The sequence below is a fragment of the Sus scrofa genome, chromosome 11 (genome assembly GCF_000003025.6).
Source record: "Sus scrofa isolate TJ Tabasco breed Duroc chromosome 11, Sscrofa11.1, whole genome shotgun sequence".
Taxonomy (NCBI): domain Eukaryota; kingdom Metazoa; phylum Chordata; class Mammalia; order Artiodactyla; family Suidae; genus Sus; species Sus scrofa.
This window is the reverse complement of record NC_010453.5, coordinates 1,939,219-1,967,119: the sequence shown is the minus strand read 5'-3', so window position 1 is coordinate 1,967,119 and position 27,901 is coordinate 1,939,219. Positions and strand designations below refer to the sequence as shown.

General features: G+C 48.1%; 2 long non-coding RNA genes across 5 annotated transcripts in view; one reads left to right on the top strand and one right to left on the bottom strand.

The window, feature by feature from the left end:
* The window catches only part of LOC102157477, a 75,393-nt gene extending 72,833 nt beyond the window's left edge, over positions 1–2,560 (bottom strand). For 2 of the 3 annotated variants that reach the window (XR_002336606.1, XR_002336608.1), the window contains exons 1-2: positions 2,232–2,559; positions 503–809 (exon numbers count right to left, since the gene is read on the bottom strand). This is a non-coding gene — a long non-coding RNA (uncharacterized LOC102157477). Of the gene's footprint in view, positions 1–502; positions 810–2,231 lie in introns of all 3 variants that reach the window. The other variant, XR_002336607.1, reaches the window with a different exon arrangement.
* Positions 2,614–27,901, top strand: part of LOC102168089 — a 69,292-nt gene continuing 44,004 nt past the window's right edge. For both annotated transcript variants that reach the window (XR_002336605.1, XR_306064.3), the window contains exons 1-2: positions 2,614–2,717; positions 3,154–3,224. This is a non-coding gene — a long non-coding RNA (uncharacterized LOC102168089). The remainder of the gene's footprint in view (positions 2,718–3,153; positions 3,225–27,901) is intronic.

Sequence of the window (27,901 nt, the reverse complement as noted above, 5' to 3'; positions counted from 1 at the left end):
GGAGCAGGTCCTGTTCATGAGACTGGGATGACTAACAGTCAGTGGCTGAAAATCACTCTCCAGCCCTCCACGCTGCCTTCAAGATAAATAGAGAGAAACGACGCAAAACAAAAGAACCGAGCACTGGGCTCCAGCTGCCTTAAGGCACAATGAGCCAGGACGACTGCGGAACTGCAGACCTTCCAAAACCAGGCCCTCATGAGCCGGCTCAGATCAAGACAAACAGGGACACTGGGGACCTCGACGTCTCTCTGAGTGACTCTGGCAGCAAGGACACCGACACCACCAGCCGGAGAGAGGTCATCACCACTTATTCTTTTAGACCTGTCCTGTCTTCAATCTTCCACCCCAGTCACAGTTCCTAACCCACGTTCTCATCTACTCTTTTTCCTTCTCCTTCGTTCTGTTTTTAAACCCTTTGGATCGTTATGTCCTATGAAGGAAACCGTCCTTCACCTGATTAGAGAACAATTTTTACTATTACAACCCGGAATTAACATACCTTGGCCAGGAAGAGCTGTGTTTGGAGCAAACAGGGCTGTAGGGGAATCTTCATCTTCAGCAAAGACATCACGTTTCCTCTGGGCACCGACGCCGGCTTTAGTTGTGTGGGATGCAGGCGTCTTTGACGTCTCTGTGCATGAACGTGCGGAGGCACCAGGAATGTGACACAGGGGGTTCCCGAGTGCGCCTTCTGCCCCTGACTCCGGCTGTAATTACTGGGGACAGCTGGATGCTCCATCCCCCTTTCAGGGCAGGTGACCTCAGCAGCGACTCTGCTCACAAAACAGAAGGCGGCTTTGCTGCCTCTGTGTGCAAATCAGACAGTAACTACGTCAGAAAGTTCTGTTCTTTTATTGATAAGACATATTTTGCAAAGGTCACGTTCTGCCCTTCAGGTTATGACACGGAGCATTTGTTCTATTTAGACACGTGCAATTTTGATATGTACACACACATACACACGTACGTCCTTAGGCTACGCAATGAGGTACTGGCCGAAAGAGTCTGAGAAACCGAGGTGCCCAGACAGGAAATTCCAGACCAGTTTATGAACTTGCAAAACAAATAAGGGAGAGCAACATGATGTATGGTTCCAAGAGGAAGACACAAATTCAAGAGGAAGACGTGAAAGAGGATTTCTTTGGGAAAGGGGTTCTCCGCCTTCAATTCAATAGGGTTTTCTCTTGTGCTTCAAGGCCTTCTCACAGGGAAGTTCCTGTGGCCCCTCAGCCTAAGTGCCTGTGAAATCCAGGGAGGGGTGTGGACCGGCAGGCCCTCTCGGAAAGAACGCTGGTGAAGAGAAGTGACTGCAAAGCTGGAGGAAGATGCCCACACCCCAGGGTCTGCCTGGGGACCAGCCCAGTCAGAAGAGGAGGCTCTCCTTGGGGTCAGCATTTCCAGTCGAGGCCCCGGGGACCAGGGGTCCTCAAAGAAGGTCCCAGGGAGAGGCAGCTTCAGTCCTCAGCAGGCCAGAGCCTTGTCGCTTAGCTAAAATCCTTCTGGACGAGGCCCATAGCCCCTCCCCTGCCTCCTGGAAGGGTTGCAAACAGTAGGTGCTCCCCAGGGGAAGCTAGGAGACAGAAGGAGGGGAATCCACTGGAGACCCCACCACAGGCTGGTTCTCCCCAGGCTCCAGGAGTTTCCTCACCTTGAAATGGAGTTGTCGGCTTTAATTCCTATACAAAAAGTAGCATGTGGCCGTATACATCTCGATCTTAGACATGATCGATAATTTTATATATACAACGGAGTGAAACCGTGACGTCACAATATTAGTACTATCACTACTACCTATGAAAGAATAGAAAATGCACGCATGAGATTGAAGGAAAAGTCCTCTCGCCCAACACTCTTGCAAAGGATAGTTTGAGAGAGAAATTGTTCCTGCTCCTTCAATTTACTGCGCGGGCGAGAGGAAGGGGGGGAAGGGGGGGAGAGGGATTCTTCAAGCCGTAGGTCAACCCCTTTTCTGGGGTGGGGGCTACTTCCAGACCGTGGATGCCTGACACCGGTGGTCCCCCGCCCTGCACACACTCTAAAGGCTCCTCTACAGACGGAGCTGTGATGGAGTCTCCGTGTGCAAATTTGGCCCTGGAGGAGGTTAACAATAATACTAGGAATAAAATAAAGCAACCATAAAATGCACTGTCGGGAGAGGTGTGTGACTGTGGCCTCGCAAATCTTCCTGCACAACTTCAACACCTCGCGCACGTTAGCAGAGCACTTACTCCGCTGGGCTGTAACTTTCGGGTCTGAGGTGTGCCCAGCAGGCGTGTCCTCCTCCTGCGTCCCAGTGTCAGGTCGGCAGGTGCGCTCTTAGGGCGGCTCCCCGCGACCTCGGCGCCGCGTCACTCCTTTGCTCCCCAAGCCCCGGACGGGCGCCTTTTCCTTAAAGGAAGCAGTTGGGTCCCCTCTCCCGCGCCCCAGAACCGCCGGCCAAGCTCCTCCGGTGCTTGGGGGCCGTTACTAAGTAGGACAAGCGTCGCCTGGGCACCCGTCCCCCGACACTGTCGCCGACGAGACCTTTGACCCCACGGCCGCCCAGGGACTCATGGGAGGGGCACGCCGAGCGCGGGGCGGAGCCACGTCCCGCCGGCGGGAAGGGCCGGCATCGCGAGACTTCATCACGCTGAGCCGGGCGAGTGGTTTGGCGCTTGGAGGTGTTTGCTCCTGGGACGTCGCGCGGCAGAGCTCTGCACGTCGGCTGAGCACAGGTAACAGAACCTGAGAAAGCGAGATGGAGGATAAGCAGGGGCTAGTGCATTAGCAAGAACAATTTAGGACGACAGTCCATGTAATTCATTGAAAAACTTGCATGAAATTGTTCCCTCGGCGCTAAACAGGTGTTAAACATTACAGTGTTCTGCGGGCTGCGTGTTGGGCCCGATATCGGTGAGACCCAAGAGCCTGGCTTGTTAGTGCACACAGCTCCCAGTGATTCTGTGAAAAGGGATTTTAGGACAATTTGAAAAACATGGAAAATGTTCTTCCTAGAGCCCTAAAGTTAACAACCACCTCCCTGCCGCCCCACCTCCCCCACCAAGTGTAGTCTGGTGTGAGAGGCTGCCTCGCCAGATTGACTCAACAAGCAAGACTTCGTGTCTACCATTATTTTATGTTAATTACGGTCTGCTGTTATTTTTACTACAGGACTCACGGTACTGATAAGATCCAGTGTTTTCCCAGTCCGGATTGGAATGCTTAAATCTAGAAGATTCCAGGTATGTTCAGAGAATGCTCCAGCACCAGGGATCCAGGCAATTTTAGTAATTTAGTCATCCATCAAATATGGGACAAAAAGTATCCAAATTTGTCAGAAGTTTACCTTAAGCTCAACTCTCATAATCTCAGCCACACTGAGGAAAAAATTTACAAAACTTTCGTATCACTTTTTAATCATTTCCCTCTTTCTAAATAAATGATAATATGTTTCTGCTAAAGGTTTATTTAGAATATTGAAGCAGCGATTCTCAGATTCTCAACTTCGGCTGCGTCAGTAATATCCTGTGGTCCCACCCCCAGAGATTCTGGTCACTGGGGACCGGGAAAGCCTGGGCAGTGGGAGTGCTTTTTTATGCAGCCAAAGTTGAGAACCATTCACCTAAGCACAGAATCTAACCATAATTTCACCTCTCCCTCAGGCAAATTGAATGCCTCAGATTAAAACCAAACTTTTTTTTTTTTTTTTTTTTTTGTCTTTTTGCTATTTTTTGGGGCCACTCCCGCGGCATATGGAGATTCCCAGGCTAGGGGTCCAATCCGAGCTGTAGCCGCCAGTCTACACCACAGCCACAGCAACGCGGGATCCGAGCCGCGTCTGCGACCTACACCACAGCTCACGGCAACGCCGGATCGTTAACCCACTGAGCAAGGGCAGGGACCGAACCCTCAACCCCATGATTCCTAGTCGGATTCGTTAACCACTGCTCCACGACGGGAACTCCAAAAACCAAACTTTTTTTTCCCTAGAATTTTATAAGTTCTCTATTCAATTTGTATGCTGAGAGTTACAGAACATACATTTTATTTCAGCCAGAATTGGGCATGTGATCATGCCTAATCAGATTTTAAGCACTATTAGATCCACTTTATCTCATTCATTTTAGCTGTTTGATATCTAGGACTCCCAGAATTGGATCCAAAGACTTGATGATACTTGAGGCATATCCTGTCTTCCTCTGACCTTCTCCATACATTTTAAAAAATCTTAATTGAATTCTTTGTTAAAGCCTATTCTATCTGGATACAGATTGTCACTTTACTTTTTCTAACGGCTTCCAGCTTTGGCTTGAGCTATTTCTACCTGAATATTTCTTGCAGGCAGGAGAGTCCTACTTTGTATCATTGGGCCATTCCTAGGGTTGGAACCTAAAAAATTGACTTCACTTGTATAATTTTTTAATGTTACTATACCAAAAAGAAGTTCTTACAGAATCGTGTTTTCCTACAGAGCTTTAAAAAAAAAAAAAAAAAAAAAAAAACCCCTCCCTAAATCTTACAGCTCAGCTCAGAGATACCTTTTAGTTAGTGGACTTGTATCATCTCCACACTGGTTCTTGGTTCAGAGTTTCTGGAATGTTCCTAGCCCAGTGTAGCCACTTCATCAGAGAGCACCATTGTCATGCATTCTCACTGCTTGTCCTTGAAACAAATGGGCAGCTTCTGCAGGCCTCTTAACAAGGAGCGATAAAAAGGGTTTAGGACCCCAGTGAATGCTTTGTTCTCCTGCAGGCTCTTGGCAATTGAAGGTGCCCACTTGCTCCAAATTCAGCTGATAAATCCCTTCACCTGTTCCTGACTGCACTTCTAGCCCAGAAATTTTGAAAGAAAAACACAGTTGTGAATTTGACCAGTAGGTACAAGGTGATACAAAAACAGCTGTTAATTGACTCTCAGAAATAGAGAACAGACTTGTGGTTGCCAAGGGGGAGGGAGTGGAATAGACAGGGAGTTTGGGGTTAGTAGATGTAAACTATTACATTATACACACACACACACACACACGCACGCACACACACACGAATGACTGGATTACTTTGTTGTACAGCAGAAATTGGCAGGACATTGGAAATAAGCTATACTTTAATAATAATTTTTTAAAATGCAGCTGTTACTTCCCTGGAGTGAAATAGGTATCTTCCTCACTGTAAAAGAGTTTACCTTTTTGGTTAGTTAAGGAAATCGTTTTCAAAATTTTGGCGCTCACAATATATTTTGTATCACAGCTGTAGGTACAGCTCAGTTCCTCAAACATGTAAACATCTATTTAACTGAAAAAAGTTTCACGATACAGTAGTAAACTTGGGGCAGCCGTCGGTTCGGCTGTATTGAGGCTGCATAACAAGCACCCTCAAACCTTGACGCACATTCATAATCATTTCTTTCTCAAACCGAGTTGTGTCTGCTGGGCTCTGCTGAATTAGACAGGACCTGCTGGATCAGGCTCCAGGTTGAGAGCTGGAATCGGGCTGCTTCACTGGTCTCCCCACTTTGCACCAGAGCCTCCTCCTGTGAGATTGTATAGGTGTCCCATGTGCCATTCTTAAAGCCTCTCAACAGCCTTAGAGTTGCCTGTTGCCACATCTGCCTACATTCTGTTGGTCACAGAGAATTGTACAGCCAAGCCCAAAGCCAAAGGCCAAATCACAGCAGGAGTAGGGAAGAGAAGCAAGAATTCTGAAAGAATAATACTCCCTAGGACAACGTGCCACCTAGGATCATCTTGTTTGCTGTTTTAATATTCCCTTTCATCAAAAGAAAAACGAGGGGTTCCCGTCCTGGTGCAGTGGAAACGAATCCGACTAGGAATCATGAGGCAGGTTTGATCCCTGGCCTCGCTCAGTGGGTTAAGGATCCTGTGTTGCTGTGGCTGTGGTGCAAGCCAGCGGCTACAGCTCCTATTAGAACCCTAGCCTGAGAACCTCCATTTGCTGAGAGTGTGGCCTTAAAAAGACGACAAACAAAAAAAAAGAAAAGCAATATTCACAACCCTCCAAGCTGATTTCACAGCCTGTAAAGGGGCTGTGGCCCACACTTTACAAATCAATGGATTCAAGCATCTCTGAAATACCTTATCCATTCAAAGCCAAATAATGAAAAAATGTGGAGATAAAATACCTGTCTGGAAAGTTCTGGACCTGGATCTGCCATTAACGAATTATGAACCTATGAATAAATTGTTTTACCTTTAGAGATTTCTAATTGCTTTACAAATGACTTTTACTTGGTTCAGATAAATACACTTTCAGGGGTTTTTTTGGTTATGCAGGGAGATAACATTTATTATTCATGCTGTGACTTAGCAAATATACAATGCCTGTGTCTAAGTAAGTGTGGTCATATTTATTGCAAAAATCAAGACTTCTTTAAATGGAAGAAATGAGGAATTGCAGCGTCATCGTGTTGTAAATTACTTTTCCAGTTTTCCGTATGATGAGGAAATGTGTGATGGGACCAACAGAAGGAGACTTGATAGAGAGAAATTGATGGTATTATTGGCTTCCATTAATTACGTCATCTGAAGCCCATGGTAAATATACAATTTCTTGATGAGCCATCACTTTGTTAAATGCCATTCAAAAGTACCAAATTCCTTCCAACTTCTAAGCTTAACATGTAACATTGTATTACCCTTGTGGTTAGGAGGTACACTTAGAATTATAACACATTTCCAGTTTTGCTACATTTTTGAAGTGGCAAAATAAAAATTTTTAGGAACTTTATTTAAATAGCAAAGAAATTCATCCATTGGAAGAGTGCAGTGTAATGGTAACAAGTGCATTTCGATATTATGACACATTGTTTTAAATTTTATTTGCTTCAGGCAACTTAGAATTTCACTGGTTTTTTGGGAGGAAGAGGGATTACTTTTGTTTTTTTATTTTACGAAATTAAAAACTTATTTTTCATTGACACATAATTGCCTTACAGTGTTTCAGGTGTATAGCAAAGTGATTCAGAATGAATTTTTACTAAATGTGTACAATTGTCCCATCGTCGTCACAGTTCAGAATTTAGAATTTGTCCATCAGCACAGGAGGTTCCCTTGTGCTGGTTTGTGGTCAAACCTGTTTCTGCCTCCAACCCCAGTCAACCTTGGATTGGCTCTATCTCCATAAATTTGCCTTTTCTAACATCCCTTATGAAGGGACCTATATAATATGTTGTCTTTTTGTCTGGCTTCTTTCACGGAACCTCGCATTTTGGATGGTCATCTGTGTTGTTGCGTGTACAAGTTGCGTGTTTGTTTTCGCGGCTGGATAGTGTTCCTTTATACTGAAATACCGCTGTCTGCTGCTGTGCACCAGTGGGTGGACATGTGGATTGTTCTCAGTCTTTGGCTGTTAGGAAGAATGCTGGTATGAACACTAGTGTTTGTGTGGACAGAAATGGAATTTCTGGATCATATGGAAAGTAGTAAGAGCTGCCAAGCTTTTCTGAGGTTCCTGTGTCATGACTGTGTCCCATCAGCAGTGTAGGAGGGTTCCAGTTTCTTCTCAGCGTTGTCAGCACTTGATAGTGTCATATTTTGGATTGTGGATATACTAGTGGGTATGGAATGCTGTGGGATCTGGGATTTAATTTATATTTCATTGATGATAGTGACGGTAACCCTATTTTCATTTTCTTATTAGCTGTTCATCAGTAGTTCTTACCAGTTACTCCTATCTTCCCTGATGACATGTCTGTTCTAATCTTTTGCTGATCCTTTAACTGAGTTGTTTCTTGTCTTATTAATGGGTTAGTTGCAAGAAATTTTTGTGTCTGGATACACTTTATAGGAAATATGAGCGGCTATTTTCTTGTCTGTGCCTTGTCCTTATATTTTGGTGTCTTTCAAGAAGAAAGCTTTAAATATTCATGAAGTTCAGTGTATTATTTCTCATGTGCTATGCTTTCAGTGTCATGTCTAAAAAAATCTATACCTTAACCCAAGACTACAAAGGTTTTCTGTAAAGTTTACTTATATACATTTTGAAGCTTTAGTGTGTAAATATAGAAGAATGACACATTATCATAAAAATTTTGTTTCCCCTTTGGTATATCTAAGCTAATATTTCTGCATATGGAATATCCAGTTTTTCAGTAGCATTTATTGAAGAGTGTCCTTGCTCCATAGCATTAAAGCTGATGCCTTTTAAAAGACATTTGACCATAAAATTAAGAGTTCGTTTTGGGCTCACTAATCTGTTATATTTATATATTACCAATGCTACTCTGTCTTGATAACTATAGCAGTATAGCATGTTTAGAGATGAGGTGGTATTATTCTTCCAGCCCTGTTCTTCTTTTTCAAAATTATTCTGACTCTTCTAGGTCCTTTGCATTTCCATATAAATTTGCAGGTCAGCTTGTGAATTTACATATAATTCTCAATGAGATTGTGTGTCCTGTCTATACATAAATTTGGGGAGAAGTATCGTCTAAATACTGAGTCTTCCAGTATATGAGCTTGTTGTCTCTTTCCACTTATATAGATTTTTAATTTCAGTAAAATTTTATAATTTTCAGCGTACAGCGCTTGCACGACTTAAGATGTATTCCTCAGTATTTAAAGTTATTGTGAATGAAATTGTACCCTTAATTTTGATTTCCAGTGGTTTGATGCTCACATACAAAAAATAGCATAGATTTGGGTATCCTGCAACTACGCTAAACTTGATTAGTTCCAGTCATTTTTCCATAGAATGTACAGGATTTTTTGCACGCAAAATCCTATGTTCTGCAAAGACAGTTGTCCTTCTTTCTCTCAAACCTGTACGGCTACGTTGTTTCCCTTACCTCATTGTCGTGGATGGTTCCTCCAGTACAATACTGCATAGAAATGATGAGAACGGAGACCCTTGTCTCCCCTCGAGCTTCGGCATTGAGTCTTTCAGCACTAGATAGAATGTCAGCTGTAAGTTTTTCCTGGGGACCCTTGGTTGGTTTAAGGATATAGCTTTCTGTTCCAGGTTTATTGAGCGTTGTTTTCATGAATGAGTATTTAATTTTGTCAATTTTTAATGTGTCATTTGAAATTATTGTGATTTTTTTTCTGTTATTCTACATGTATGGTGCATTACATTGATTGATTTTTTGGATGCTAAATCAACCTGATACTCCAGGGACTGATACCACTTGGTTATGATATGCAGTCCTTTGTTGTTGTTGTCAGAAATTGCTAAAAATTTAATGTTGTTTCAAATCAGTTCACGAGGGGTACAAATCTGTGGTTTTCTTGTGTGTATTTGATGGGCTTTGTATCAGTGCTGTGCTTATTATAGCTGGATTCTAGATTAAGTTGGAAAGTTTTTCTTCCTTGTGTATTTTCCAAGAGTGTATGTAGGGTTGTATTACTTTTTTCTTGAAAAAAATTATTTTCCTTTTTAGGGCCGCACCCACAGCATGTGGACGTTCCCAGGCTAGCGGTCAAATCAGAGCTGCCGCTATAGGCCTACACCACAGCCACAGCCACAGCAGGTCAGAGCCGCATCTGCGACCCACACTTCAGCTCACGGCAACGCCAGATCCTTAACCCACGGAGCGGGGCCAGGGATCAAACCCGAGTCCTCATAGATACTAGTTGGGTTCTTACCCACTGAGCCACAATAGGAACTCCTTTTCCTGAAGATTTGATAGAGTTCTCCACTGAAACCATGCTAGCCCTAGCTTTTTTAGTTGGAAGATTTTAATTACCAATTCAGTTTTTTTTTTTTTTTTTTTTTGTCTTTTGTTGTTGTTGTTGCTATTTCTTGGGCCGCTCCCGCAGCATATGGAGGTTCCCAGGCTAGGGGTTGAATCGGAGCTGTAGCCACCGGCCTATGCCAGAGCCACAGCAACGCAGGATCCGAGCCGCGTCTGCAACCTACACCACAGCTCACGGCAACTCTGGATCCTTAACCCACTGAGCAAGGGCAGGGACCGAACCTGCAACCTCATGGTTCCTAGTCGGATTCATTAACCACTGCGCCACGACAGGAACTCCCCAATTCAGTTTTTTAAAATTCAGTTTCTTTATTAGGTAGAGGTCTAGTGAGATTTTCTATTACTTTTGTGTCACTTTGGGTAACTTAGGTCTTCCTATACATTTTTCCATTTCATCTACTTTGTCTGATTCATTGGCATAAGTCACTCCTAATTTTTCCTTATAATCCTTTCTCACAGAAATAGGTCTTCAGGGGTAGTTTCTAATTCCCTCAGCTATTCTGTGTTTAGGAAAAGTCACTAGAGATAATGCCATTACTTTTCTCAAAATGTATGGTCTTTGTTCTGGCCAATATTTAAAAATGAGTTCCCACAGAGTTCCCACTGTGGCGAAGTGGGTTAAGGCTCTGGCATTGTCTCTGAAGTGGCTCTGGTCACTGCTGAGGCTTGGGTTCAATCCCCAGCCCTGTGCAGCAAGTAAGGATCCAGAGTTACCACGGCTTTAACAGAGGTTGCAGCTGAAGCTCGGATTTGATCCCTGGCCTGGGAACTTCCATATGCCACGGGTGCGGCCCAAAATAAATAAATAAGTAATAAAAATAAAAATTCTCATTTTGGCAAATCGGTGATTTTTTAAAAATAAGGAATAAGTGACCTGCAGGCATCTTAGTTAAAACTTGGAGGGAATCAATAAAATTGAAAAATATGGACATTTATTTATTTTTTTTAGAATGTGCCTTTGCTAGCACTTTCCGTGACAGGTACAGACATTCGCAATAATATTTTATATATTGAGGGACAAAGGTTAAGAGTAAGTCGTGCCCATACATTCAAAGGCATAGAGAAAAATAAATTGTCCAAGGAGAGGGTACGAATCACGTGTCCCAGGAAAGAACAAGGGACAACTTAGTTTAATAGGTGATCAGAAGAATCATAGCTGGTGAAGACGTCAGAGAGGAGCCCGAGGGCTCGAAGAAGCTGCGGTGAGGGTGCCGTCTCAGAATCCACGTCCGAACTTGCAGGGGGCTCGTCCCGGTGGTCAGGAGCGCCACGTGCGTCTGGCCGGATCAGGACTGGTAGGGCCACTGGGGACCTGTGATGACCAGGTTGTGGTTAGCGGGTGAATCCATGGGAACCGTGGCACAGCGGATACGTGATTTCAAGAAACAGAGAAGCAAGTTGGAAAAAGAAATGGAAGTATGGCTTAAAGGAGGAATGCTGACCAGAGAAAGGCTCCAATTTAAAATGTTTATTTGTCCCCATTGGGAAATTTTTGTTCACTGAAGAAGAGGCCAAAAAATAAGATGTGGTCCAGAGAAGAAGGCCCTGGCGGGTACAGGGAAGAGAGTCACGCCCTGAGCGTCTGTCCTGGCTCAGCATGCTCAGCCCGTCTCCCTCCCAGGTGGAGAAAGGACGGCTGAAGGGGAGTGAGCCGTGGGTGCAGGAGAAGCGGCTAGTCGGTGATGGGTTCAGATGAGGTGCTGGGTGGCTCCACGCCTCAGCTCTGCCCCGACCAAGTCACAGAGGAGCGAGTTCCAGCGAAAAGGAATTGGGGCCTGGCTTGGTTTTAGCAGTGGCGGTGAGTCGTTAGGGTCAGCAGAGATAGGTGTAGCGTGAAAAGTGAGAAGACAGAGAGGAGAGGGTTCACGTAAGGACCTGTTTCCGGGCTCCAGTCGAAGGCACAGTACCACGGGGGTGCACGGAAACAAGGAGGCGTGCAGTGCAGCCTGGCACAGCACCACGGGGGTGCACGGAAACAAGGAGGCGTGCAGTGCAGCCTGGCAGAGTACCACGGGAGTGCACGGAAACAAGGGAGGCGTGCAGTGCAGCCTGGGATGGCCCTGAACTAGTCCACTGACCAGCTCTTCTGGAGGAGGACCTGTAACGAACTCGGCCATCTCCTTGGTTTAATTGTACCACAAGTGAAAAACTGTCCCCCAAATAAGGATGGCCTCTAGGAGTTCGGTTCAGCCATGAACTTTAAAAGGTTTTCTCACCCCTTAATTAAAATACATATATACATGGCAGACCTGTCTCATAAGCCTATACTGAGGGATCATAGTACCCTACAATGTACAATTTTCTGTATGGAGAAGAAAAAGTTACTGCTGAAATTTTTAGGAACATTATGTGGGACATAGTTTAATCCATATACAGCCCACTTGACTGCAACATTCACCTTTCTGGAGAAAAAATATTCCTGGAAGTACATTTCACTGTGCTGATTCATTGAATCTGTGTTAAAAGAGTCAAGGTAGCAAATCGGCCTCCGACTGGCTTCCAGTTTGGGCTAGAAGAAGGCTCTGTGCACGTTTGGTGTCCCCGAGGGCCATCTTTTTACCGGCGGATCGAATGGAGGGAAAGGAGCCGACCCGATCTCCGGTGAAGATGTCGGAAGAAAAGCCGTCTTCACCGTGCGTGGAGGAGTGGGAGCCAGAACGTGGGACTGACAGGATCCGGGGTGTAGCGCCCCCTCCCCACGTTCCCAGTGCGGGGGAGGCCCAGCCCTCTCCGGTTCCTGGGGCGGGGGGGCTTGGGGGGACCCTCGCTGGGAGGCGAGGAAGCCGTGACTGCCCTGACCAGCCTGGTTCAAGTGCATTTGGAGCCTTTTTGGCAGTTCTGGTGTCCGCTGGGCAAAAACGGCCTGGGAAAAGCTGAGAAATGTCCGATGTTTGTTGTTAAAGCGATAGAGAAAGCTGAGTCTGAGAGCGCTACGGTGATAACACGGAAACGAACACCGTGCTGGTGGGACCCGTCTTCCAAGTGTGCTCAGGTCCCTGTGCCCTCCAGTGCCAGCCCCCCCAAAACAGCTAGCCTGGACCATGCTCCCCTCTTAGCCCGAAGCCGTAGCAGATGGTTGTATCTGCATGGTGTTCCTGGTACCGTCTTTACGGTCTGCATGCATTAATAATGCTAAATGCTGACAGCATCCTTGGAGATGCTCTGAATTTAGAAAACAGAGCTGGTTGGATCCTTTGGGCTTATCACCTAAATGAGACAAAGACTTAAAAACATCAAGGAAGAGGAGATAGAGGTTGTGAATCACAGGCAATTGCCTATGCAGATTGCATTTGTTTCTCCGTATTCTCCTTGCATCCTCCTGAGCAGTTGCTTGCAGTTTGGGGAGGGTGTGGCAGGTGAGAGTCACAGCCAGCCGGCTCCCTGCAGGAAGCTGCTCGCAGGAAGTGACCAGGAGGATGAAAGAAGGGCCCTTTGGGGCTTCGGAGGAGAAGAGTGACGTCAGAGCAGAATGGAAGCGTGTCCACCAGGGAGTGCAGGGCTGGGCAGGGAGCGTGCAGCCGGGGGTGGGAGTGCGTGTGGCGACGAGCCCCAGGCCGTAGGAGGCCCCTCCAAGTGTGAAGTCCAGATACAACCAGAGGAATTCTTTTACTAACATGGCTAAATTGCTGTTGGATTAGAACAGCCTTTGCAGTGACACAAGCTTGTCTTGAGTTGGCAGGGAGTAGGCCAAGGGGCTGTAACTGCGGAGCTAAACCAGAGATTGGCGATTACACAGCAGGCGGGTGGACCGTGTTCTTTCCAAACACCCGCCGGGGGGATCTTATGCCGCCCGCTTTCAGGTAAGGTGGTTTGGGGCCGAGAAGGTGGCAAGCTTTGGAGGCCAGTAGGGTCTGCACTTTTTTTTCAAGGGGCAATAAGGAGTCGTTGAACGCTGTTGATAGAGAGGTTTTTTTTGGGTAGGAGGACGTCGCAGTAGTGTGCTGGATGCACAGAGGAAATGTGACAGCAGGGAGATCAGTTAGGACCCTGCGATGATAGTCCAGGCACTAGATGAGAAAGGACACCAGGTGGTTACACTTGACCGCAACATTCCCCTTTCTAGAAAAGAAAATGTCACTGGAAGCCTGTTTCAATGTACCTATTGATTGAATGTGCGTTACGATAGTCAAGGCAGCACATTCGTCTCCGACTGACTTCCAGTCTGGGTCAAGAATCGATGAGTAACTTCTTTTGTGTGTTTCTTTCCCCCTGCCCCTGCCCCGAAGCCCCCTCGCCCCCTCTCTCGTCATAGCTTTATTAAGGTGTAAGCGCCGCGTACAAGTCACTGTCCTTGGTGTGTTTGTTACATCGTGAATTTTCAAAGCTGTGGTAAAATAGGAACTTTCCTGCCTCCGTCATTTTTCAGTTTCGTTTAAGTGGCATTAATTACATTCAGGATGCTGAGCAACCATCAGCACTAGCTCCAGACATTCTCGCCATCCCACACAGCAACTCTGCAATCGTTAAGCTGTAATGACCCCCGTCCCCCTCTCGTCTCAACCCCGGGAACCTCTGATACCTGCTTTCTGCACTTAGGAATTTTCCTATTCCAGATGCCTCATGTAAACAAATCATACAACATTTGTCTTTGGTTGTCCGGCTTCTTTTACCGAGCATCGTACTTTCACGGCTTTTCCAGGCTGTGGCGTGTTGCCGAATTGCGTCCCTTCTGGTGGCCGAGCTGCTCCATTGTTCCCCGTCTTATCCATTTATCTCCTGGCGGACACTCGGGTTGTTCGTCTTTTGGCTGCTGTCAGTAACGCTGCCGTGGACACTGATGTGCACGTATCTGTTCAAGGCTCTGGGTTCTGTTCCTCCGGGCACATGCTTAGCAGTGGAATTGCCAGGACATGGGACAGCCTATGTTTGGCTTGGTCAGGAACCGCCAAACTGTTTGGCAGAGCCGCCGCCACATGTTACACTCCATGGTTCCAGGAAGGGAACAGTTAGGGGGAGGCATGGGGACGTCTGGGGACATGAAGAGACAGTTTGGGACCCAGCGCATCAAGAAGCAGGAGGTCAAGGCTGGGGTCAGGGGACGCAGGGTTAAAAGGCGGGGCTAGGGTCAGGCGGGGGAGGTCCCAGGTGAGCGGCAAATGAAGTTGCAGACAGAGGGACATGGAATCGAGCGCCAGTGAACCACGTAGGCGGGACGGTGGGCGGAGAAAGAGGACTGAGAGACGCGCAGAGACAAGGGATGTTCAGAGCGGAAGAGGGAGCGAGCGCTCGGTGCACGCGAGGGACTCTTCCGGGCACTGGGATGAGAGGGATGAGTGGACGGTGAGCATCCATTCACCGTAACGAAGGGGAGAGGCCGATGGTGTTTGCAGGAAGGATTCCATTTGCATTGGAAAGCAGAAGCGAATTGAAAAGAAAAAAAAAATGAAATAATTTGAATAAAGATTAGTGTCTGAAAATTCTGCATGTGCGTTGGAGAAGTGGAATATGAAAGTGAGGGGGGGGACAGTTGTGCCCAAAAGGAATTTTCTGTTTTCTGTCCTTCTTTCTTTTGACTTTGTTTTGAGCCGTGTGTCTGTTTACTTAAGGATTTGGAACACCTTGACAAACGTAAGGTCATAGTGATTTGAAAAGACGTGATGAATTGCTTTTGTGTTGGGCGAGAAGGTTACTTGAACGGACTCTTCTCTGAGAGAAGCAGAAAAATGGGGGCCACTTCCCACATGGGAGTTGGGGACAGCGCTGCTTCTCCAGGGGGGAAGAGGGGAGCAGGGCTGTCCTGGGAGGGGCCGTGGGCTGACCAGGGGCTCCTGTGCTGGCTGTGGAGGGGGTGCCTGTGGTCACGCCGTTCCCCGGGGTCCCTGGGGACAGACACGGACGGCACCGAACGGGCCCACCTCAGCTGGATCAGGGTCACCATCGCGACAGCAGGTGTCTCCACGAGGTGCTTGTTCTCCCAGCCTAAACCCAGGGCCTGTCTGTGACCCCAGAGGGAGCCCAGCTGGAGTAGAGCCAGGGCCACACGGGACAAAGCCTCCTCTCTCGTGAAACCCACGTAGTCAAGCTCCTTTCTCAGCATCACCTGGCGGCCACGCTGCGGCCCTCTTCTCCCGAGAATGTTGCTCCTGTGTTGACACAGCTCCTGGGGGCCGGCTCCCCCCACTCTCCTCCCGGACTAAGCCTCTTCCACGACACACGACACAGCGGCATTTGGTGTCAGGAAACGTTTCCAGAACAAAGAGACCATTAGTCAAGCTATTCGCTTCTCTCTTCTCCATGTTTACGTACATACTTTGCCCTGTTTTAGGGTTTTCTCCCTGAAAAACCACCTTGTCTCCCCAGGAGTAGCAAGGATGTTTTGAAGACAAGAACTCTGTCTTTTTCTTAGTCCAGGCCAGGCATCAGGAGAAAGCACCTCTGCAGACTGTCATCGCAAGATGACCCAGATGTGCCAGGTCCGCCGCCCCTGGCGGGGGCTGCACTCGCAGGACCGAGGTCTCCGTCCACAACTCATGCGCTCCCTGCCTGCAGGGGGGTGCCCGTCTCTCTCGGGACTTTGACAAAGGAGTTTGATCGGTGATGCTCAGAGGAGCGCTCAGCCCCGTGGCTTCCCCACTGTCCTCCCTCAGCCCACTGGAAGCCTCTTCTAAAATGAGGAGGAGCCGGACAGGAGGGGAGACGAGAGACGTGAGGGAGGGAGGGAGGAGAGAGAACGGGAGGAAGAAAGGCAGAGGGAGGAAGGGGAGAAAGGAACAGAGAGAGAGGAGGGGAGGGAAGGGGTGAAGGAGAGAGGGAGAGGAAGAGAGAAAAGAAACGACCAGCAAAACCGCTGGCTTACTGGGTGACGCGCCCACGGCCGGCTGGTACCCAGGGGCACCCGCAGAAGCATCAACACCTTGTGGAGCCCAGAGCAAAGCGCAAGGGTGGGGTCCTTACACCACCAACCTGCAGCCCACATGCGAGCCTCACACACAGATGGAAAAGCGATTTGCTGTTCCCAGAGCCCGGAGCCGCACTGCGCCAGGGCTTGGCTCCTTCCAAAGCCGATGTTTTTCTCTGGTCTTCCTGCCAAGAAAGTGAGGAAGCTCGAGACAAGCCTCTCGGGCCGTGCCAGCTGAGCTCAGCCTGCCTGGCAGCGGCCAAGGACACGCACGGCTCGTCTTGGTGCTCGGCTGGGAGGGGCATGCAGGTTGGAGGGCTGAGCCCCCCACGGAGGGGCTGGCAGCATCCGCCAGCCAGGGGTCCCCCTGCCTGGTCCCCGGCCACTTCCCATCTCGGGACACAGGCTGGTCCTGGCCGAGCCCAAGCCCTGACGTCATGCTCAGGGGTCCGCAGCTCCCTCCCAAGGGCCCCGTGTTTATCTTCCTCCGCCCAGGGCAGGACTGACTCAAGTTTAGGCTTCCCCTGGCGGCCTGCGTTAGTCCAGTGTCTGTTTCAGTCCCACGGGCGGTAGAGGAAGAACACAGAAATCTGGACATTTTTCTGAAACCTTTCAATGGAAAAAGAACATTCTTTTCCTCACCATCTTCCAGGAACCCATCCAACTTTACTGCCGTTGGACCGGCGTGGTGTCCCGTGTGTTTAGCAAGGGCTCTGGGCACCTGTGTGCGACCCGATGGGACAGAGGTTGGCCAGTCTGCGTCTTTGCTGCTTCGGCGTCCCGGAATCTCTCTAGGGGCAAATGCACGTGTACGAGAGTCTGGGAAGAGTTAGGGTCTTACATCCCCTGGGTGTTAGTTTCTCGGGGCTGCCATGACACGCTAGCACCCACGTGGTGGCTTAAAACAGCACAAGTGTGTGTGCTCCCAGCCCTTGAGGCCAGGCCCTCAGTCAGGATGTCGGCAGGACTGGCTCCCCTTCCTGCTTCCTCCCGCTCCGGTGGTCCCCGGCGGTCTTGGCTCATAGACACCCCACTCCGCCTCTGCCTCGGGCGTCACTCAGCCTCCGCCCCAGTTTCTGTTTCTTTTCCTGACTCTGTCGGCTTTCGGGCTTACCTGCGTCCAGGACAGTCTCATCTTGAAATCTTTACTTTGGTTATAGCTGCGGAGAACTTACTCCAAATAAAGTCACATTCTAATGTTTGTTTTTGGTTTTGTTTTTGTTTTTTTTTTTCTCTCTCTCGGGGCCTTTCCTGCGGCATATGGAGATTCCCAGGTTAGGGGTGGAATCAGAGCTGTAGCCGCCGGCCTACACCACAGCCACAGCAACTCGGGATCTGAGCCGTGCCTGCGACCTGCACCACAGCTCATGGCAACGCCGGATCCTTAACCCACTGAGCAAGGCCAGGGACCAAACCCGCAACCTCATGGTTCCTGGTCGGATTCGTTTCCACTGCACCACGACGGGAACTCCGACATTCTAATGTTCTGACTGGGACGTATTTTTGAAGGAAGAGCACCAGTCAGACTCCTAGGGTTTCTCAGCCCCGTGAGCATGATGATCAAATTACAGAGGATTTTAAGTGAAAAATTTAATTATGTGAAGTAAGTATTTCAAACGTCCCGAAAATGTTATAACAGCCACTTATATACTCACAATCCAGATTAAAGAAGTGTTAGCTTTTTCCATGTTTATTTATTATGCTTTACATGAGGCATTCTAGATAAACACCCCCATCTCAGTCTCTCTGTCCTCTCCCCAAACATAACCATTATTCCCGAAGTATGTCGGCATGCATTGCGATGGACTTTTAATCATTACTTTTATTTAATAATCATTATTTTTAAATTTAATAATCATTTTATTAAGTTAATAATTGTGTCATATATATAATATATATGATGCAAATAAATCTGGGTTTTCTTATTTTAATTGCTGTCTCAGAGATTTAGAACCGGAAATGACTTTTCTGAATCTTAGAGTCTCAGGGGATCATCTCTCGCTAGTCACGGCCGACACCGTGTTATCTGAGCACAGTTCTGTGTGGATGGTGTACATACATGGTAGAGTCCACGCGATTGTAAAACAGGATGTTTCTTGTCTCCTAGAACATACCCCCTTTACTGCTGGGCTCCAGTACAGTAGCAACTTGCTCTGGTTTCAAGATCCCTTAGATTTTGTTTCAGTAAGTTGTCATCATCGTACTTTGTTGCCAGCAGATGGTCTTTTTAAGTGGCCTTAATTAAAAGCCTTTGCACAGATATGATGGATCTGACTGTCGCTTAGCCTGCTACAGAAACTTCGGTAACCTGTGCTACCACCGTGCCCGGAGGGGGGAGCTCCTAATTTCTGAGTTGTTTTTGCTGGGCCAGAGATGGTGGCACCAAATGGTGGCTCTTGTCAGGCTGCAGCCACCTCCCAGCGCCAGGTCAGCAATGCTGCACTTTCCGACCTCACGATACCACAGAACCGAGGAAGGGGTGATTAAGCCCTTAAAAATAGCTTCATTGTTCAGGACTTGGAGTTTGTGGAGCCCAGGTATTCTGTTTCCATCGGACACTAAGTTCATTTAAGCTAGACGTCCTCGGTGCATTTCAGCGTGATCTGCTAGACGCCTGTGACTGCCCTGGACGGCTGGCGGGTAAAGAAACCAAGTGCAGGCGCCGCCCCGGTGTTTATTATACGGAAGCGCGTCTTCGTTCAGGTCCCTCCGTGTGAATGTTTAAAACCAAACAAGATCGAATGGGGGCAAGACAGCAAGAGCCAAGAAGAGGTTGGGGGTCAGGAAGACGTGAAAAGAGTGAGGAGAGAATTGCGCTGGAAATGCTGGGTTAAAGGAAATCCCTGCGGTCGAGCCCCAAATTAGTCTTCAGCTTTCTGGCAGCAAAAGGAAAGAAGGAAGTTCAAGGCACAGCTTAGTTTGAGTTATGTAACAAATGATAGGCTATTAGTTCTAGAAAAGATCCACTTTTCTTGGCACACTCAGTGCTCCGTAAATACCGCCAGAACGGGTAAGACGCAGTCTCTCGCGTAGCTTCGAATAAGCTCTGGCCTCAGCGCAGGTTTCCCCACGTTCATGTCTCCACTGACCTAGAATCGGAGCGTGTATCGTTGAGCTGTGGATTCCCCGTGAACGTCCGAGGCTGTAGAAGCCAGGTCACGACTTTCCGACGCTCTGATGGGAGAGAGTCAGAGATGTGGGCTCTAAAAGAATGAACCGTTAACGTGGCTCATACCTTCCCCCTTTAAACGTCCACTTTCTTAGTCGGATTTTTGGCAAATCATAAAAAAAAAGCTGAAAAGTGATTGGAATTTAAGTGTTTTGTATTATTAATTGAAAGAACAGCCAAAGCTTGAGGTGCCAGCAGGGTGGATGACAAACCGATGTCAGGAAAACCTGCTTTGATTCCGACCACGTCTGACAGGTTTGTGCAGCAAAGGCACAGACAGGCAGAACCCACACTCCCCCAGAACTGCAGCTTCAGGTCTGCTCCGTTGCCTCGACAGGACACCTCCCGGAGAGCCCCAAACGTGTGCGGAGACGTGGCAGGAGCACGGGGTCAGGCAGCTGCGCGGCAGTTACGGGCTGTTCTCTCGACTGGCATCACCTTGGGCTTTTGGAAAGAACTGCTCACAGACAGATCCACCGGGGCGGTGAAGCTGCACATTCCACGGTCCCCACATAAGTAGATGAGCGAGGCTGCTGGATGTGCTGCTCAGCGTTACCCACTCAGTAATCCCGAGCAGTCTCTCCCAATATCACGACGTTGGTTTGAGCAGTAACGCAATTTTGTTTTCAACTCTCCCTGATGACAGGAACCAGTAAATATGTTCAGTCCTTCTTCACAATTGAGCCTGAAATGTGATGCTACAGTCATCAGCAAGAGGGGGGTATTTTATTTTTGGTTTTATTAATTTTGAAATGTACTGATTCATTCGTTCAACAAAGATTGATTACACGTCCAGGATGTGGCAAGGACCATGCACAGCCCTGAGGATGAGATGGAAAACACGCAGGGCTGGCTGTCAGGAAGGTTTCAGATGATTGAAATACGGTGTCAGAACTGCTAAGAAGAAAATGATGCCTCAACCCGAGAGAGCATTGACTAAGCAGAGGCTACGGTGGGTTGGTTGGAAAAAGCATTCCTGAGGAAATGGCTCCCGAAGCCGAAAAAGAGGGAGCAGACTTGACGCCAAAGCGAGGTGATGGGTAAGGGTGAGCCTGGCTAATGAGGAGAACTCAGCAGTCTCTGAAAGAACTCACAGCAGACGGCAGCCAGATTCGCTGGGGGGTGGAACAAACACCCTTTCTGGGGCCTCCAAAAGTCCCAGGGCAATCTCTGGTTTTAGATTGGCCCAGTGAAGGACAGAAGAAACTCTCTGAAACCCAGACCTTAAATAGTTTTCACAAAGTTTCAAGAATCATGTGGTGACAATAAAGAAAAAAAATCACAAATGAGGAAAAAATCCAGTATGAGGGAAAGCCAGAAAAAACAAAACTGAATCAGACTAACATAGACTATTAATGTTAAATTCTGGAATATAAATGCCAAGTTTGATTAAGGATCTACAAAGGGAACAAGAGAATTGATCAAGGTGTTAGCTTATATTAAAACGGTCAGATTTGAAACAAGTACATCTTGTAGAAGGAAACTATTACAATAGGGAGTAAAAACTCACTGTATCGTATCCAATCAACAGATCAGACAGGGCTGAAGAAACAGTGGACTGAAAAATAGTTTTGGAAACACTCCTCAGAATGTAATACCAAGAAGTATAAAATATACCAGAGAAGCTTGTAGACCTGGAAGACAAAGTCAAAAGATACAAGGTACACCTCGTCAGAGTCCCGGAAGAAATCCTCAAAAATAGGAGAAGAAATATTGAAGAGTTCTTAGCCAAGGCTTCTGGACATAAACAATAACAGCAAACAACATAAATGAAAGGCAGGGAAGGAAATTCACAATAAAAAAGCCCAGGACCACAGGAAGTGGCATGGAGCCATAGATTCAAAGGAACATCTCAGAAGCATCGCAAATGAAAGCAAATGACCTTCAGAAGGATGACCGCTAGACTGACGGCCACTTCCCAGAGCCAACAAGGTGAGTCAGATGAGATGAAAGGCATCCTTAATATCCTGAGAAAATAATGACCAACCTCAAATTACACCATAGATGCTGGCACAAAACATGTCATTCATTATTCCTAAGGAGGACAATCTAAATTAAAACTAATTCCATGTGTTTTACCAAAAATCCTAACCACAGGAACTAGAATAATTAGCAACTACTTGCCCTTAGAAAAAATCACCCAGAGCAGACACCATCTCTGCTCTGCCTTTCCCTTGGATGGCCTTGGGCTGTCAGTTTGGTGGACTTCCAGCTGCTTCTCTCTGCATCTTTGTGTCTCTTGTCCTTTAGACCCTGAGCGGGAGGGCCATTCTAGTCCCAACAGGGCAGGCTGGAAGTGTCAGGGAACAGACAGCCCAGGAAATAGCTCTGAATCCACTTTCAGAGGTTGTTGCTTAATTACACTGGCTCCACTGCCTCTTGGGTGGGAAAATTCTGAAGCATGTGTTTTGTGAAAGTCCCAGAATTTCTCTGTAGGATTTAAGCTCCTGTTGCCCTGGTAGTAGTAGGTTGGATAAAGCACATTTATCCCTTCCCTGTATCACTTCCCAATCCTTTTATCATGATTCCACCCCCCCCCCGGCAAAAACAAAACAAACAAACAAAAAAAACTGCATGTCTTCAAATCCTTGTCTCAGCGTCTAATTTTGGCGGCATTTAAGCTAAGGGATCCAGAAACCACCACTTTTTATTGAGCCATATCTAACGCAAGTTTTGTTCTAGATACTAGGTAGGAATCGGTGATGAGTGAATGAGATGCTCCCCTCACCTCTTGAGCCCACAGCGTGTTTCAATATTGTAGTTGTCATTCTTACTGAAACACGAAGACTTCCGAGATGATGGCGAGTGAAGGACACCTGGGAGAGGGTGACGTGCTGAACTCAGCCAGATGCACAGATGTTCAATGAGCGAGGGAATCCTAAAGAGCTAGAATTCAGAGGGTGAGGAACGCCTGAGTGACACCTGCCTCCCTGCTCTAGACTCACTGTAGCAGCAGCAGCCCGAGACAAACATGGAAACATACAAGGTAGACACAAAGCCATTCGGCACTGAGCAGATATCGCTGAGTTCTGTGACTTCGCAGAGGGGTATGGGCTTTATGTTTTTACATTGTGTCCTGTCGAAGCATGTCACGCGCCCCCGAAGTAGCAACACATCTGTGCTGGCAGGCAGAGGCGTGGGTGTTAAGAATGGGCAGTCATTGGCAAAATTCAGTCCCTGCACCGTGTGTGACCTACAGACAGGACGCTCCAAGGGCACCTTCCAGAGCCCAAGGCCAACCACGGGCACGTGAGACAGCACGAGCTGGGCCACACCTGCTCAAAAATGGTTCTCAGAACCTACTATAGCTTCGCTCCTTGCAGCCATCCATAGATGGACAAGACAGGTGCTGAGGGAAAGCAGAACACTCTGGAAAATTCCAAGAGTCTCCATTCCAGAGCAGGGTGAAGAACCAGCTTCCTTCCTGCTGCCTCTCCTCTTTGACAAGCCCCTTCTCCTATGAAGAACTCAGGAAATAGGCTTGTTCTTGCTCAAGGCAAGAATTAGGGCAACGAAGAAAGCCCTGTAAAATGTAAATAGACGTCGTCTGCCCAGTTTTTAAGTGTTCCTTTGTTTTTAGATTCCACGTATAAGTGAGGTCATACTGATTTTGTCTCTCTCTGTCTGACTTACTTCATGTGGCATAGGAGGCCCTGAGGGTCCATCCAGGCCAATGGCAAGACTTCCTTCTTTTTTATGGCTGAGCAATATTCCAGTGTATATAGACCACATTTCCCTTGTCCATACATCCATGGACGAGCACTAGGTTGCTTCCGTGTCTTGGCTGTTGTAAATGATGCTGCAGGGAAGATGGGGGTCCAGATACCTGTCTGGGTAAGTATTTTCACTTCCTTTAGATAAATACCCGGAAGCGGAACACTGGATCATACGGCTATTCTGTTTTCAACTTTATGAGGAACCTCCATACTCTTTTCCACATGTCCGCACTAACTTGTATTCCCGTCTGCACTTCACGAGGGTTCCTTTTTCTCCCCATCCTCAGCAACACTTGCTGTTTGTCTTTTTGGTAGTCGCAGTTGTAACAGGTGGTATCCCATTGTGATTTCGATTTGCGTTTTCCTGATGAGTGATGTGGAGCAGATTTTTATGTACGTGTTGGCCATCTGTCTCTCTTTTCAGAAAAATGTCTGCTTACGTCATCTGCCCGCTTTTTTAATTGGACTGTTTGTCTTTTTGCTGTTGACTTACTGGAGTTATTTGTAAATTTCGGATAGTAACAGCTTATCAGATACATGATTTGCACATATCTCCCATTCAGTCTATTGCTTTTTCATTTTTTCAATGGTTTATTTGCTGCACAGCAGCTTTTTAGTTTGATGTAGTCCCACGTGTCTATTGTTGCTTTTGTTGCCTTTGCTTTTGGTGTCAAATCCAAAGGTAACCGTCGTTGAGACCAGTGTCGGGGAGCTTGCCAACTCTGTGCTCTTCTAGGTGTTTTATCGTTCGGGGTCTTAGGTTGACGTCTTCAGTCCGTTTTGAGTTAATTTTACGTGCAACGTAAGACTGTCCGTTGACCCTTTTGCGTGTGGCCGTCTAGTTTGTCTAACTCCACGTATCGAAGGGGCTCCTTTCCTCATTGTGTGTTCTTAGCGCCCTTGTCATAAGTCAGCTGGCCATCCCAAGTGGGTTGTTTTTCTGGGCTCTCTATTCTGTTCCATTCATCTCGGTTTATTTTTGCATCAGTGTCATACTGTTTTGATTACTATGGCTTTGTCATGAAGTTTGAAATTAGGAAGGGTGACGCCTCCTCCAAGATTCTCAAGATTGCTTTGGCTCTTTGGGGTCTTTTGTGGTTCCTCACAAATTTTAGGATTGTTTCCTCTATTTCTGTGAAAAATGCCATTGGGATTTTTGATAGGGATTGCATTGAACCCATAGATCGCTTTGGGTAGAGTGGACATTTTAACTTCTCTCTCTTATTTTAATGGGGATGTTTCCAGTAGTTTTCCTTGTTAATCATAGTGCTAACTCTAGGCTGTTATAAATATTTTTTGTCATGTCGGTAAAGAATCCATCTACCCTTGTTTTATTAGGAATTTCTTTTTATCAAAACTTGATGCTGGAGGTCCCGTTGTGGCGCAGTGCTTAACGAATACGACTAGGAACCATGAGGCTGCGGGCTCGATCCCTGGCCTTGCTCAGTGGGTTGGGGATCCGATGATGCTGTTGCCATGGTGTAGGTCACAGACGCAGCTCAGATCCCATGTTGCTGTGGCTCTGGCATAGGCTGGTGGCTATAGCTCCGATTCGACCCCTAGCCTGGGAACCTCTACATGCTGTGGGAGCAGCCCAAAAAATGGCAAAAAGACAAAAAAAAAAAAAGACTTGATACTAAGTTTTATAACACCTAGGGAGATTATCATATGTATTTACTGCTTGGATTTATTAATGTGGATGTGAAATTAATATTATGTATTATAATTTGTGAATATTATCAGGCTGTATCCCTGAAAGATACCCACTGACTGTGGTATATTCTGCTTCTCATATGCTGCTGGGTCCTATTTGCTAACATTTTATTTAGGTTTTGCCATGAAATCCATACAAAATGTGAGCCTCTCATCCCTTTGCAGTCAGTGCTGGCTTTGAAGTTAACGTGAATGTCGCTTCTGGGTGGGCAGGCTTGTTGAGCAGGACACCTGCCAGGTGTCTCCAGGTAGCGGGAGACTGGCTGCGGTCTCGGTGGGACTCCTTCAGCCATGGTATTTTCAGCTGGACCCCCTTGGGCCCCAGGCCTACCAGGGCCTCTTCTGCCCAGTAGGCTGTCAGGTGACATCAGGCGGGCTGGCCTTGGTCCCGCTGGGGTCCCTCCTCGCCGCCCCCGGGTCAGTCTGTGTCCACTCCACCTTTCCCTGTGCTCCTCTGACCGTCCTCCTTTCCAGGATGTGGCGTTGCATTTGTCAGGCACAGGCAGGAAGAGGTGGCCTGCACCGTCCAGTCCAGACCCGAGGGCCGGGGTACACGCTTGCCCGAAGCCCTTGGGGTTTGTCAGCTCTGCCGTTCAGTCCGCTGAGTGGACGTCCATGCAGCGGGCCTCACAGTGACATCACTGACGTCAGTCCCAGTGGCACTGGGTTTAAGCGGGAGGACAGACTGCTCATCCGTCCTTCTGTCCCTTCCACACATGCATCTTTAAAGGGGGCCTCGAGCCTGTAAGGCAGCAGCAGCAGAAGAACTGAAGAAGATTGTAGACTCCTCTTGTTTCTAAATGTCAGGGAGTCTGACTTCCTGGTTCTTGCTAAGACCTCAGTGTCATCACGGAGAACAAATCTGGCTTTTACGTTTTTTCTTTCCTAGTAAACAGCTGATGCAAATCCTCCATCGCCTCTCTCTTTCCCATGCATGGGCACATGCTTTCCGTTAGCATGACATCCCGTGATGATTTTATTGACATGACCTGGCATGGTGAGGGCTGCTTCACCTCCTTAGGGTCCTGCAGACTCCGCGGGCTTGCACAGGTCCTTCGTAACCCGTTCCAGTGTGCAGCCTTCGCTCTTAAGACAGCCCTTTTGTATCTGATACTAGAGATAACTGGGCCAGCACTGGAAAGGTGTGCCTTTAGAAAAATTATTTGTTTTTTTGTCAGTTCTCCGTGGCACTTGGAAGTTCATGGGCCAGGGATTGAATCGAAGCTGTAGCTGCAGCAACGCCGGGCCCTTAACCCGATGCACCAGGCTGGGCGTCGAACCCACGCCTCCATAGGGACCCAAGGTGCTGCAATCAGATTCTTGACCCACTGCGCCACGGCAGGAACTCAGCGCACATGTTTCGGATGCAGTCTTAAATCATATAGAGAGGCCCCAAATGTGCGCCCAGCGTGAGCTGTTCTGGGCCGGTGGAGCATCTTCCCGTCTTGAGGCTGATCTGATTTCTCACTCTGGCGATGTTGGTCTGAGCCGGTAACCTAACCATTCCTTTAGGCAAACGTCAGTGTCCACTCTCCTCCTAGACAGCATCCTGGCCCTTGGGGTGGACCTTCTCCAGTCTTGCTGTGGCCTGAATAGCTGGAGAGCAGGGTCTCCAGAACCTTTGCGTCCTCCAGTTGGGTGGCCCACGCCACTGCCATGTGTCAGATTCCACGCCACCTGGGCACTGCCACGGCTTCCTTACGAAAGCTGTGCTGCCAGCTGCCTGCCTGAATCCTGAAGGTGGAGCAGCCTGCACCCTTGAATCATTCTGCATGTCCCACGGGGGTTGCCACTTCAGCTCTGGCACCCCACACCCAGGCAGGGGGAGCCCAAGGCCTCCCCTCTCGCCCTGGTGCTTCTGCCGCCACTGCACCCTGCCAGGTGCAGTTCTGAGTGCAGCTCCTCCTGGAGACAAGTGGCCCCAGTCACAGGCACCGCTCTGGGGGGTTCCTGGACCTTTGGTCTGCTCTGACTGCATCAGCCCCCCTCCCTAGTGGGGTTCTAAGCCAAGGAAGAAAGCCTGGGGACCCTGGCTGTCCTTTCCATGTAAACCCATCATCTTCTCTTTGCCCACTGGCTACCTGACAGAAGGAGGGGTTCTTTCTCCTGGCTCAGGAGGGCCGTCCCCAAGCGACACCTCCTGCCTCTGGGGCCCTCATGGCATCCTCGCCACCACCGTGCAGAGGGACAGCAAGCTCCCTTGGAAGTGAAAGAGCGCAGAGCAGAAGAGGTCCGAGAGCGTGGCCCCAATCCTGTCCACAGGAGACGCTGCCTGCCCCCTGGGTGCTGGGCACACTCGCAGCTGGATTCTCGGACCTTCAGTGCCAGTCGGGAGTGTGCGGGGGTGTGTGCGTTTCAGCTTGGAGAGGCACGAGAATTAATGCTGAGATGAAATTAGCAACATCAGGTTTAATCAGCATACACATCACGTTGTCATCTTCCTGCCGTAGGAATCCCAGGGGCATGTTCCCGCATTTATCACTGCTTAGTACCCGGCTCTCATCAAGTATTTTCCTGTCGTCCCTAATTAACTCTACCTTTCAACGAGAAATTTAGGATCGGCTGCTCTCGTCATCCCTCCCTCACATGTCAGAGGGCTGAAGCAGAGGTTAATTAAATGCCTTGCCCAGTTGCCCATGGGCTGCGTTGGCAAGGCTGTGTCTTAACAGGGTGCTGGCGCCCACGAGTTGGAAACGTGAGAGGGCCTGTTCCAGCAGGGGGCACCAGCTCCTTTGCAGATTTGGGCAGGCTCTGGCTTCCTGCAGGCGGCCCGCT